The sequence below is a fragment of the Vicugna pacos genome, chromosome 30 (genome assembly GCF_048564905.1).
Source record: "Vicugna pacos chromosome 30, VicPac4, whole genome shotgun sequence".
NCBI lineage: Eukaryota > Metazoa > Chordata > Mammalia > Artiodactyla > Camelidae > Vicugna > Vicugna pacos.
The window spans coordinates 31079621-31092862 of record NC_133016.1 but is presented as its reverse complement, the minus strand read 5'-3'; the positions used below and the strand labels follow the sequence as shown (position 1 = coordinate 31092862).

The following is a 13242-nucleotide window of genomic DNA, read 5'->3' as shown; positions in this document are numbered from 1 at the left end:
ATATATATGAGCCACTATGCTGTACACCAAGAATTAACACAATATTGTAAACCAACTATACTTTCAACAAAAAAAGTTGAAATAAAATTGAGAGATGAAACTTCCACTGCCCAGACTGCTGTCACGATGAAACGATTCAAAGCAGGCCAGGTATTAGCAACCCCCCTGACACAGCAAAACCCCATGTGGGATCTTCCTTTCGAGCAGCACTGGCTATCCGGCTGTGGCCACCTGTAAATAGGGTTGAAGTCACTTAGACCCTTGGCTTGGGATCACCGTGGCCACAGGGGTGGGGGTCACTGCAGCACCTACGAGAATGACGGGGCCAGCCTCCTGCTGAAGCCGCTCCCCAGGCCACAGCCCGGGGCGCTGCAGGCAGGTCTGAGGTCCGGCCGGGGGCGCGCAGCTCCACAGCCACTCGGAGCCCTGCGGTGCGGGTGGCGCTGGGACTACGCTCGTCCATCACCCTCCCTGGCACCCAGACTCGGGATTCTCCTGGGGGAATTTTTCTCTGCCTCATACTTCCTGTCTCAGCATTTGTGGAATCCGGTCCATGCCACAGGGAAGCAGGGCTTTTACCCTCCGGGACCCAAATCCATCACTGTATGGATCCAGGGTGAAACTTCCATGTTAAATCACCTGGCGCTCCCTTCTTGTGCTGAAATGCCCTCCCCTGTCGATGGCATTAGGTCGTATTAGAAGTCCCGACTTGCTTGTCCTTAGCTAAGACTCTGAGCCTCTTGCTCAGTCTTCCTGAGTGGAACCACTCATCTGTGGCAGAAAAGCTTGGGCTGTCGTCCACCCATCATTGTCCTCGGTCTTTTGGGTTTTCTGTTGGGTTATGGTTCTCGTGCAGGGATATCAATTTGCACATGAGAAGCAACTGTAGACATTTTAGAAAATACAGACACTGGATCCTCCCCCCTCTTCAGCCAAGGCTGGAAGCTTTCTCCCTCTAGCAGGGGTTACACAATCATTTGCTTGGGAATTGACCACACATATTGGCATAATCATAGTAAATTGCCCTTTACTCTGTGCTTGCCACGTGGCATTTTCTACTTCATGTTGTCTTTGTACCTTCATTATCACATTTAATCCCTGCATTATTGATTATCACCATTTCTGTTGAGGACACTCCTACTTGCTAATCTTGAATACAAGTATCTTTGATTCTCTTAATCTATTTCATTCCTGAGTTTCCTGTTCCTGAATTTAAAGAGTGAATTATGGACACATGTAAATAAGATTCTCTTATTATATGTATCTGACTCATCCTCTAACCAAATCATATCTGGAGAAGAGAGATTTTCTCTTTTAAACATTTGTTTTTCTTATTATATAGTAGTACATACACATAGTGGAAAATGTAGAAAACATATAAAGTAAGAAAATTACAGCCATACATTATCTAAACACCAAAGGACAATGCTATGTCATTTGGGGCATTTAACTATTTTTCTTAATATTTTATCATAAAATTTCCCTAGGAAAGTTGCTTAACCCTGGAATTGTACTAGCCTTTTGTCCAGTACAGAATAACATTCCCAGAAATGACCCCAACATCAAAATAGTATGTGAGGCTGGGAAGGCCACAGGGCACTCAGCTTATTCTCTGAGTCCTACAAAGAATGCTGTTAATTCACTGATTTTACACATTCGATGCCTGTGAGTCACTCACTCACTCAGCTGGCTCGGACTGAGACCTACTTTATACCAGTGCCAATCCAAGTGCTGGGGAGACCCCAGAGGGAGCCTGGATCACGGCATCACTTTCCTTCATTTGCTCCCAGAATCCTACTCAAGAACCCCACATGGGATTGGGGGGGTGGAGGCAGGTGAGATATGGTGAAATTCATTTCATTAGGTTCCTTTAGACATATTCAAATAGCATGAAAATAGTAGCTAATTTTGATAAGTTTTCTTTTCCCTTCCTATGTATTTTTGAGAATGGGTATAGTTTTGGTGCAGCAAGAGTAATTGATAGATCTTTGGTATGGTAGGATTTTATATGAAAAATTAAGAAGGAAACTGCACTTATACAAAGAGAAGAGGCAGTGAGGAAAAAACAAGCCACCCTTGAACTTGGCTACAATTCAGAATTCCTGGTTTTCAAAAAAGGGAAACAAAATTCAAAATAAATTCCCTAAATATTTTAGCCCATAGTAGAAATACATGGAGGCAAAGTTCAGCTCACTGGAACCTAGAAAAATGTGCTTATTTAAGCGAAGGTATAAACAGACCACAGATACTATAATGCATCCTTTACTTTAAACTAGTTCATGTGAGCAAGTTTCATTTCACATGAATTGCTCAGTACCAGTTTAGGAAATATATCCTCCTTGATTGGTAAAAATAGCTCACAGATAACCAGATTCAACAAAATTTATTGTTAAATAATTTACTTATTTCCTTCAGGAAATGCTTTTGAGTAATCTGAGTTAAGTATTTCCTCTATCTGCTGTATTTCTTTTCACAGAGAAAAGTAGTATTATTTGCACATGACCTACTTTTACTTCTCTGGAAATATCTGACTGTGAGCTCAGGGTACGGATTGTCTACTGCACAGTAGGGAAAAAGAAGATTCATTTCACAGCGAAGATCAGAATCTTTTTTTGAGGGGCGTGGTGAGCTGGGGGACAAGGGAAATGCCTTTGTTTCGAGACAGACCCCAGTAATCCATACTGAAGCTGAAAGATGAAGCCATTATGAAGAAATGTGGAAGGACACACTGACACGCAAAGGTGTTCACTCTGCAAAAACAGAAAGAAAGAAAGAAAGAAAGAAAGAAAAAATAATTTAACTGCCCTATAAAGAGAATGGACAGAAACTTGGTAATAAGCTAGAGAGAAGGAAGGTTAGTGAAGGGAGGAGAAACAATGAAAGGGAACTTGGATGCGGTGGGCAGAAGAGCAGGTTTCTGGAGCCTACAATGAAGGATGATAAGAAAAAATAAAGTTTAAAAAAGTTACAAAGTTTAAAATAGTTTAAAAATTAAAAAGCAAAGTTAAAAAAATAAATATTTTTATAGTGGCATGGAAGATTTTAAAATGATGGAGGTTTTTTATTTCAAAATTCAAGTTGTTTGAATTTCTCCCCCATTCTCCAAACAACAGTAAGACCTGCTTGTGTAAGTGGTTTTGGGGGACACCACAGAGAGGGGCGAGCTCTGCAGTTAGGTTGGCCAGGAGCAGAATGCTGGTGTGGAAGGCAAGACAGAAGAGAGTTCAACAGTTTCATGAAAACAGAAACTCAAAGCCAGAAATTATCTTAAAATGGTTAGTGTGGTAGGCAGAAAAATATTCCCCCCCAATATGTCTATGTCCTTATCCCCAGAACATAGGAAGAGGTCAGATTCCCTGGCAAAGGGGGCCTATGGTTGCAGATGTGGTTAAGGTTGCTAACCAGTCGACTCTAAGAGAGACCAGCTGGATTATAGATTTGGGCCCAGTGTAATCACCAGGGTCGTTAAAGGAGGAAGAAAGAGGCAGAAGAGGGGAGAGAGGAGAGGAGATCTGACCACAGGTTCAGAGTCAGAGGCACACAACCATGCTGACCTTGAGAATGAGAAAAGAGGTCACAGGCCAAGAGACGCAGGTGGTCTCTGGAATCCAGAAAAGTCAGATACAGGTTCCCCTGAGGCCTTCAGAAAGAGCCGTGCCAACACTTTGACTTCAGCAGGCTTCTGCATTCAAGAAAACTACAAGTTTAAATTTGCGTTGTTTAGTAGAGACTTTTTCTTTTCTCTTCCTACTACCATGACGTTTGGGGATACTTGTTACAACAGCAACAGAAAGTGAATAGAGTAAGCTCCTTGAAATGTTCAGAAATTGCAGATAACACTGGACTGTCCACTTTGATGTGGGATTGGGCTTATGTGAAAATCAAAAGGACAGTGTGACCTTTGCTAACATCTGCTTTTCTCATTTTAGGAAGAGAACAGTAAGTCAAAACCTCTGTTGTTATTATTTTAGACAAGTGTCTCTTAAAACTTTATGTAACCCTGTGCCTTAGGACCCTAAGAGAGTCTCTTCTTAGAAGAACATGGATTCAGAGAGATAGTGTCTTACATCTGAGTCCCACAGTGGTCTCTTATTGGCAATGAGAGCTTGGGCATATCAGTTACCCTCTTTAAGCCACAGGATCTTCATTTGCAAAAGGAAGATAAGAATAAGGATTGTTTGGGTGATTAACTTGTACACACACACACACACACACACACACACACACATACATATATGTACAACATTTAATACAGTGACTAGCACATACTAGGCACTCAACAAATTCCTGTTATGGATTTTTAAATGCATATATAAAAGGAGGAGAAATTTGCAGGAAATTGTGGGAAAACTAAGTTCATGGCCCCAAAAAGGGCCATCTCTCAATGGGCTCTGATCAGTCAGTCCCCAGTGGTGGGCTAATAAGCAGAGACTATAGCACTTGGGGATTTATGTTAAACATAAAAAGGAAGGTATTTAAACATAATTATTAAACATCAGGTACGTTTATACTTTTGGCTGGATCATCTTATCTGGAGAGATTTAATAAGCAGAGAGTCTCCACTGTTCTAGAGATGGGCATGCAGGAAAATGATGTGGGTGGGTGGGCCATTCTCACCCACCCAAGATCACATGACTGAGTACTCACGGAATTAACACCTCTTGTATGTTATTACAGATGGGCTGTCCTCCCATGATTATTGTCAGCTGTGTCATCAGTTCAAGGAGACATCACATGGGTCACACTGGAATATTAGAAAGAAAATCTCATTTAAATTTTAGATAGCTCTAACATGAAATAAAGTCATTATTTTATGCCTAAAAAAATCTAAGGAGCAGAGAGTAAAGACACTCTTCATTGGGCAACTAAGAGAAAACCTGAAACAGGTTAGATTGTCAGAACACAAAGCTGTATTCACACCTCTTCATTTCTGTATTTTTACAGCCAATACACCAGATCTCATGGATAAGTCACAAATCTGCCCTTAAAGAATGTGATGTAGAAACACGTGGAGTAGTAGTTGACAAAATGGAACAAGAACACCTTCATGGCTGGGTTGTTCTCATAGTCAGTCTGGTCCTTGGGAGCTCTGCAGCTAGAATAAAGAAAAGGTAAGTCTGTAAAACTGTGAATGGCTTTGAGACCCTAATCAAAGCCACGGACACATGAGTTAACACATTTAATATGTGTGTGTGTGTGTATATATATATATATATACATATATACACACATACACACACACAATTCACACTGTTTTCATACCAGCTGTTTTGAATTTCTTAACATATCCACTATGTTAATTCCAACTGTACACACTGTTGTAAGAGTTTCTCCCACTAAGAAAGTGATATCCCACAAGGCAAAAAAAAAAAAAAAAGTCACCTGTTCCTTAAAATTTATAAGCACAACAGTATCCAATGGGCAAGAACTGTCCTCTGTTAGGTGTAATTTGAAAGAAAGCTACTTCTAAACATCCTGCTAGATAATATTCTCTTGTCTCCCTGAAAGGCAGTAAGGTAGGACTATTGAAGAAGACAAACAAAACACGGGGCAACTTGCTAGAAGCATTTGGGGAACATAAAACGGGTCATCCTCCTAGTTCAGAATTTGAATTGGTCTTAGTATTTTCAGAAGATGACCACTGAGCAGACCACTGGGAGGACCACCCAGCCACATGCAATGTGTTGGAAGCACTTAACTTAGGCCGCTAAGCCGCTGGGTGGGATACAAGCCAGAGAGAAGAAACATTTATTATAGAAGCTGCAGCTGATGAGAATGGAGTTACACTAACAGGAACAGCATGGGGGGAAGACACATAACAGTGTGATTACTTGTCCTCTCCGTAACGCGCAAGCAAATCTGCCACTGGAACCACGACCCTCTTCCACTTATTTGCAATACAGAGACTATTTACTTTCAACAACAGGGTACATTATCTAATGTAATTGAAATTATTATTAAGCACTGACATATTTACACAGAGCTTGGACATTCTAAAGCTTCCTTTGTCCCTTTTACTAATGCAAAAATGGAGCTAATTCACTTCTCATATAGGCTAGAGAAAATAGGTTTGCAGTTGAAGTTAACTAAAGACTGTAATGTACTGCAACTGAAGTGCCTAAAAGATAGTCTCTGTTTTGACCTGGTTCTAAAACTGGTGTAGAAATTATCTCAGCTGCAGGAGGAGCTTACCAGAGTCAGTCATCATGATTGCCACTTTCTCATATATGGCGTTCAGGGTCACCATGATGATAAAACTGATATGGGAAGCAGTGATGGGCGTGGCCCACCTGCACAGTCAGGTACTTTTGGATTGGGTCTATTCCATTCAGGTTCTTGGGAAGTTTTGCAGGAAATACAATGAACACTGAAAGTCCGTAGACAATGATCCCAATAACTGAAACAATGGTTAACAGGACCTGACAACCCAAGAACCCAGCAGCATGAGACTCACTAATGATCGTATTTTTACACAGAAAACTTGCCCCCAACCCAGCTTAAACAGAAAACATGCATGTGTTGTAAACTTCACATAAACGTGAGAAGTGATATAAATCGCACGTAAATGCCATAAGAGACGTGAATATCAGTCATGTTAAATTTTAGGGGAGGAGGAATGAAAGATGTCAAAAAGAATGAGTGCATCCACTAATGTAACACGCTGGCAGCAGGAGCAGCTGTGTGCAGGGCATAGGGAATATATGGGAACTCCACTTTCTGTGAATTTTTCTGTAAACCTAAAACTGCACTAAAGAAGGAAGCCTGTTAAGTATATTTTAATGGGTGAAAATGGGGTAACTGGTGGCATGATCTTTTGGAGGGAAGTCTGTGATAGCAGAACAAATGAAAGTAGCCCTTCTACATCTGTAGAATTACTTAGGTTATGAACTAGTTGTAACCCATGAAGGGGATATGCTTCCTTTCAAGGGAGAACCTATCACTGATTCAGGGGTCAGCAGGTGCTAGCTGTCGTCTTCATTCTGAATAGGACCAGTGAAGCTGTGGACATGCCCTGAGGGAAATAGTGGGAGTGACAGCAGGTCTCTGCTGATGAAAGCTTCACATGCTTTTCATACTCCTTGAGATCTTGAAATGGCAGGTATTCCTACTCCCTGCATTTGCACAAGATTCATGTCCCTAATCCACAGTAGTTTTGACTGTGTGGACCCAAGGGCAGCGGGGGTGTCTGAAGCAAAATTTGCACGTGGCTAATAGGGTTTCAGTTCCTCACTAGGCAGGTTTTTTTTCTGGCCACTGAAGAATGAACATTAAAGATCCCATTTTTAAACAGTTTTCCTTCCATCTACCTTCTTGGTCATAGTCCAGAAGCATGTACTCAGTGTCCCTGGCTGCTCCTGATGGGTGCCCCAGACAGAAAGCTACAAAGAATGTGAATTTCAGGACTAAGTGAACCACATCATGTTATTTACAGTAATAGCAGGCGGCTGGCTTGCACCTGCATGGGAGAGCAGAGGGAGTGTTTACAAGCCCCTCCTGGAGCCACACTCCTGCATCTGGATCCCAGCTCTGATGCTAGCTGTGGGGCCTTGTGCAAATTTCTTAACCTCTAGGGGCTTCAATCTCCTCACCCATATAATGGGGAGATAATAATAGCAATTTATAGGACTATTGTGATGAGTCAATTATTTACTAATTGTGAAAACAATTGGAACATTAACCGCAGGCATGTGAAAAACTCTACCTAAGTATAAGCTATGAATATGGTGACCAAAGTCTTAAAAAGGTGTTTTTTCTTAGTTTTTAAGCCATCAGTTTGTAGAGAAAGCATTTTATTTTCTCCTCTACTCTCTTTCATCATCCTTTTCTTCACAGTTAAGTCTTCATGCTTGTGAAAGGAATAACTTTTTGGTGTGTTTGTGATTAAATGTGAAAATTAGTTAAGGCTGAGAAAAATGTATTATAGAAGGTATATTAAGCCTTCCTCTCTTGTACAGCTCATATAGGCCATTTAAATAGTATGCATTTTTTAAAAGTCTCCATAGTAATTTTTTAATTATGTATTAAGTAAACATAATAGTTAAGAATGCGTAAATACTTACTATTGCTTCAGCACACATCTATTTTTCAAAATCCTCACAATCACCCTGTGGGGAAGGTAATATTATATCTCTTTTACAGATGTGGAAATAGAGCCACATGGAGATGTTGCAATTTGCCCCAAATGAAGCAACTATTAAGTGAAAGTACTGAAATACTCAAAGAGCCCAAAGACACACTAACTGTATAGCACTGTCTCCTACATGGTCTGTAAAATCAATTCTAATTCATTTCAGAACTTTTACAAACTTGACACATTTCCATTTTTCTTCCAAGCACTTAATGGGTTCACTATTTCTTAAGAAACAGGAAAGCTTTCCGTTCTCCTTCCTCAAGTTTCTTCTTATTTATCATCTTTTCTGATCATAAATTTAACATTTGCTCATTAAAGAAAATTTGAAAGTACTCAGTAGTGGACAGAACTGCTGTCCTGGATCTGTCCCCAGTCTTAGAAGAGGACCCAGAACTTGCTTTAGGATAAATAACCTCCCTTTTGTTTTTAGTCCTGTGATTTAACCTCGATTGACCCACTCTTTCTGAAGCACCAGAAGTAGATCTCAGTTGGTTTAAGACAAATAATACCCCTCATTGTATTGGCCTTGCACATGATTGGAGAATTGGCAAATAACCCAGGAAGAGCCACTATTATGTGAGGAGATACATGCTGGTGCCCATGTGAAACATAAGCTTCTTCTATCAAGAGAGGAAGCTGCCAAAAGAGACCTGTCTTGGTTTGGATGGATGATCTGGGATACTGCGTGCCTAGAAGCATCATGCTGAGACATCTTTGGACACAGAATGAAGACAGGACAAAAGCAGCCCTTGACATCATCTGGGCTAGAGTATCTCTCCTTGACTGAAGCCAGACCTCAGACCTGAGGTTTTCATTTACAGGAACCAATAAATCCCATGGATCCCCATTTCTTGGTTGTTGTTTAAACACATTGGAGATTGATTTTGTCACCTACAATCAAAAGACTCCAACTCTGAAAATGAATAAAAAATAAAATAAGAATAATGCTTCAACCTATAGACATAATTCCTTCAGAATGGTGCATTGTTTGTATATTACAAATCATTTTATATATTAATTTAATTCTCCAATCTATCATAAGCGCAACACTTTGACATGTCATAAAATATTTTCATGGACACACTTTTTCATGACTGCATACTATTCTACTTTGTGAAGAGTTGGAAGAATATTTTGGCTGAGATTTTATATATATATATACACATATAAAAGTATGTCTGTGACTTGCATCCATACTGACTTTTCCCTGCCATTTTGAAATAATTCCTGATTAAAAGTTTTTCAAAGCTGAATTAGTGGATTAAAACATATGAATATTTTTGACTCTTGATATCAACTGCCAGACTGCTTTCTAAGAAGGCTTGAGGAGTACACCAGAAATTAACACAGCATTGTAAATCAACCATACTTCACAAAAATTATCCAGTAACCTAGGCATGGGATTGGTGATCACTGGCAATTCATCCTCATAAACAGAGTTGTGTCACTTGAGAAGTGGAAAACTATTTCATTTTGATGTGCACTGAGTGAATTACCATTGAAGTGTGACATCTATTTTTTCTTTTGCGAATGTGTGTTCATCTTCTCTGCCTTCTACGCTTCTGAGATATTTTGATGTTACCTTCGAAGTGATCTGAACTCTCTATGTATTGAAGGAATTAGCCCCTTGTTGGATTTGTAAGCAAATAACATTCTCTGGTGTTTTGTTTAAAATTAGGATGCTCTGATGCATGGAAATCTTTGTATAATTTCCTCTGATACTTACTGTCCATCTAGAGGTTGTATACTCATCCATATTTATTTGTAGTTTTTTTTCTAATTGTGTTACTTTTTAAATGTTTCTGGAATTTATCACAATATATGGTTCACTGTATGATTTCAATCTTTTCTTTTCCCCCAAGTAGCTAACAAGTGTTTCATTCACTGAATAACCTTTATTTATCTCCCTGATTTGTAATGCCTTCCATCTCTTATATTAAATTATTATTGATATCAGAGCCCATATCTGGACTTCCTGCCTTATTTTATAATCTGGCTATTCTTGAACTAGTAAAACTCTCATTATCTTATTAATTTTTATATTACTAATATGATTTTATTCACAATAAACCCAAATCAATTTTATAACTTCTGATATTTTGGAGATATGATCTTTTAATCTAGAATCATGTGATTAAAGCACCTTTTATATCTTTCAGTAGTTTTTACTTTTATTTTTTGATAGTTCCTACTATCCTTTTGTTAGGCTATTCTTAGACATTTTACCTAGGTTGTTACACTTGGAAAATTTTAGAAATTTAATGCCTCCATCTGGTCTCTTAATCAGACCCTGGAGAATCCTAAACCACTGATCTGATTTGAACAAATGAGGTGAAAAGAATTGGGGGAAGCACTGTGAGCAGAAGAGACTGTGGAACCTCCAGAGCGGCGCCCTGCATTGGCTCAGATGTTCTCTGGAAAAAGTTTCCTCTATGAGACTACATAGTTCCCAGCTTGACTTTCAGATTTCTCAGCATTTCACATTAGATTTTAAAAGTCTGTGGCAGGTTCTTACCCAGAAAAAGAGCACTTGCGCAAAGGGTTATATGTATACACTTTCCCCAGGTGGTAAAGGGAACACGCTCTTCTTCCTAATTAAAAAAACAAGTTTAGTCAATCAAGGGATTACACCAATGAAATGATATTTCTCCTAACTGGTCAGTAAATCCTAAACATAATATAAAAAAAAAATTTCAGACATAGCCTCCTTGTTTGTAAATGCATGGGTTTTTTCCTGTTTTTTTTTCCTTTTCTTTTCTGTTAACGATGTCAAACACACAACAAAATATGTACAGTGTTCGTTTTAATACTATTTTTTGAAAATGCACATGTGAAGAGTAAACTGTTTCCCTGCCATGGTCTGAGCACCTGATGAGGCCAAGATTTAAAGCTCTATTCCTTAGCTTGCCTTTGATTTCAGAAGTGAAGGTAGTGACAGCTTAGGGTCTGTGCAGGACAGAAAGAATCACAGTTGTCTGCAGCTAACTGGTGTCCACTGTGTGTTTCTTGGTTGAGATTTATGTGTTAATTAGCTACAACTATGAAGTTTAAGAGTTTCCATTTTAGAGTTTATATTTAGAATTTTTTAAGAGATGAAATCAGCAAGAATCAAGATTTAACTGGATTATAAAACCAGATATAGTATAATAATAGCTGTAACTAAGTACATGGCCCTTCCTCTGTGCCAGGAAGCCTTCCAAGTAGATTCTATACATTACTTCGACCCGTCCTTACCACTGTCATGAAGAAGCAACTCTCTTATTCTTATTTTATAGGAAACTATGGCACAGAGAAGTTAAGTTGTCCAAGATCACTCAGGAAGCAAGCTGCTGTGTTCAAATATGAATTTAGGCAACTTCATTCGCAAGATCTCACTACCACAACGCTGGCCTCTCTAAACAATGGAGCATGCTTTCTCAAGTAAAGTAAAATACTTCAAATAAAAAACTAAAAAAAAATAAGGCAATTTTTTAAATAAGGAAGAATGATAAAGTTAAATGAGTCTTCATCTTCAATTTTTCAACAAGCATGTCCCAATGAAAATTTAAACTTATTAGCTTGCAAAATTAAATTTAAACTTGGCAGTTTAAATGACCAAAAAACTTCTCTTCAGTATTTTTTGTATGCTGCCAATATGATAAGTTTTTGTTTTTCAGGACTCAAAAGCATTATGAACATCTAATTTTGTCTAAGATTCAGCTTTCATCTCTGAATGTACAGTCTTTCACCAACATATGCTTTTACCCCCATCTTCAGTTGTAAACAATGGGAACTATTCATAATGGGGATTATTAGAAGCTTATTACATTGTAAAAGACAAATGTCACTTTCTATTGGTAGCTGAACCTCATTTTTTTCCATTTATAAAAAGAGGAGTTTGACCTGCTCCCTCCATATCTTTTCAGTGCCAACATTCTGTAGATCTGTGATTCAATTTATTAAATCTATATTTGGAGACATTTTCAGATACTCCTAGTAAAAGCATTTTTTTCCCAAGAGTTATTCATTCTCACAACCTACTGTCCTGCTGCTGCTGACTGCAAGCACCATCAGCTCTAAATTATCTCAGCTGATGGAAAGAAGCAATAATACAAATGACTCAAAAATCATCTTTTCATAGCTCTGGAATGTTGATACAAAGATATACAGTTTTATTTTTTTAATTTTGCAGCAGGAGTGGCAGCAATAAATTTACATTTCCAGTTATGTAAAATGACTAGCTCAAACACTGCTCAAACACTGATGGCACCTCAACAAATGTTTCCCTGCTTCTTCTACCCTTTCTCTGACTTTAGGATGAGAGCCATGCTGCTTTGTGCACATCCCAGTAGGAAGGGGGAGCAGTGACCGGGACTTAGTTCAAGACAAAGGGGCACCTAGTCTATGATGAAAAGGAGGCCACAATAATGAAGGCGCATTTAAAAAAATGGGAGTCAACTATAAAAACCAATTTGTCTTTCCTTCTACATCTATGTCATTGCAGCTAATTTATATTTTGCATTTTTTATTGGTGTCATGAAAGGATACAAATCAATGCCTCTTTTCATATACACTTATACCAGTCTTTTTCTTTTCCCCCTTTTTACTGTTATTATGAAGGAAGGACCTCACTTCTCTTCTGTGTCCACCATTCCAGGCAGTGCTCCTTCAACTTGGCTGCACATTAGAATAACCAGAGGAGCTTTAAAAACTTCCCTATGCCAGAATGCGCCCCCAGGCCACTAAGTACAATCAGAGTTTGCAGTGATGGAACCCAGGCACCAACATTTTTTAAGGTCCCCTGGTGATTCCAACACGCAGCCAAGGCTGACAAGTCCAGAAGTAAACAGAATAAAGTGCATCTAAACAGCGCCCGCTTTTCCTGGGTAATCTCATCTATCTCCACGTGGGGACACCTCGCCTCCTATTCTGGCCAGACTTGTTCTTCCTGCTCAACCGTCTCCCATTTGTACTCAAGTTCTGCCTGGCACCGCTTCCAGAACTCCAAAAGTAAGGTGACTAACAGAGAGACAGAACAGCAGAATGTGGATCTTCAGTGATGCCTGATGCTTCAGAAATCTGTACTTAATATTTATTACACTTAACACTTTGGTAAATGGTTAATAAAATCA

General features: G+C 39.1%; 1 protein-coding gene and 1 long non-coding RNA gene across 2 annotated transcripts in view; one reads left to right on the top strand and one right to left on the bottom strand.

Annotated features, from left to right (window-relative positions):
- The window catches only part of LOC140690341 (uncharacterized), a 414099-nt gene that overhangs the window by 167814 nt on the left and 233043 nt on the right, over nt 1-13242 (top strand). The window lies entirely within an intron of this gene.
- LOC140690374 (uncharacterized) overlaps nt 1-13242 on the bottom strand; it is a 47819-nt gene that overhangs the window by 9005 nt on the left and 25572 nt on the right. Inside the window, exons 3-4 of the long non-coding RNA XR_012065641.1 lie at nt 4921-5095; nt 4648-4744 (exon numbers count right to left, since the gene is read on the bottom strand). This is a non-coding gene — a long non-coding RNA (uncharacterized lncRNA). The remainder of the gene's footprint in view (nt 1-4647; nt 4745-4920; nt 5096-13242) is intronic.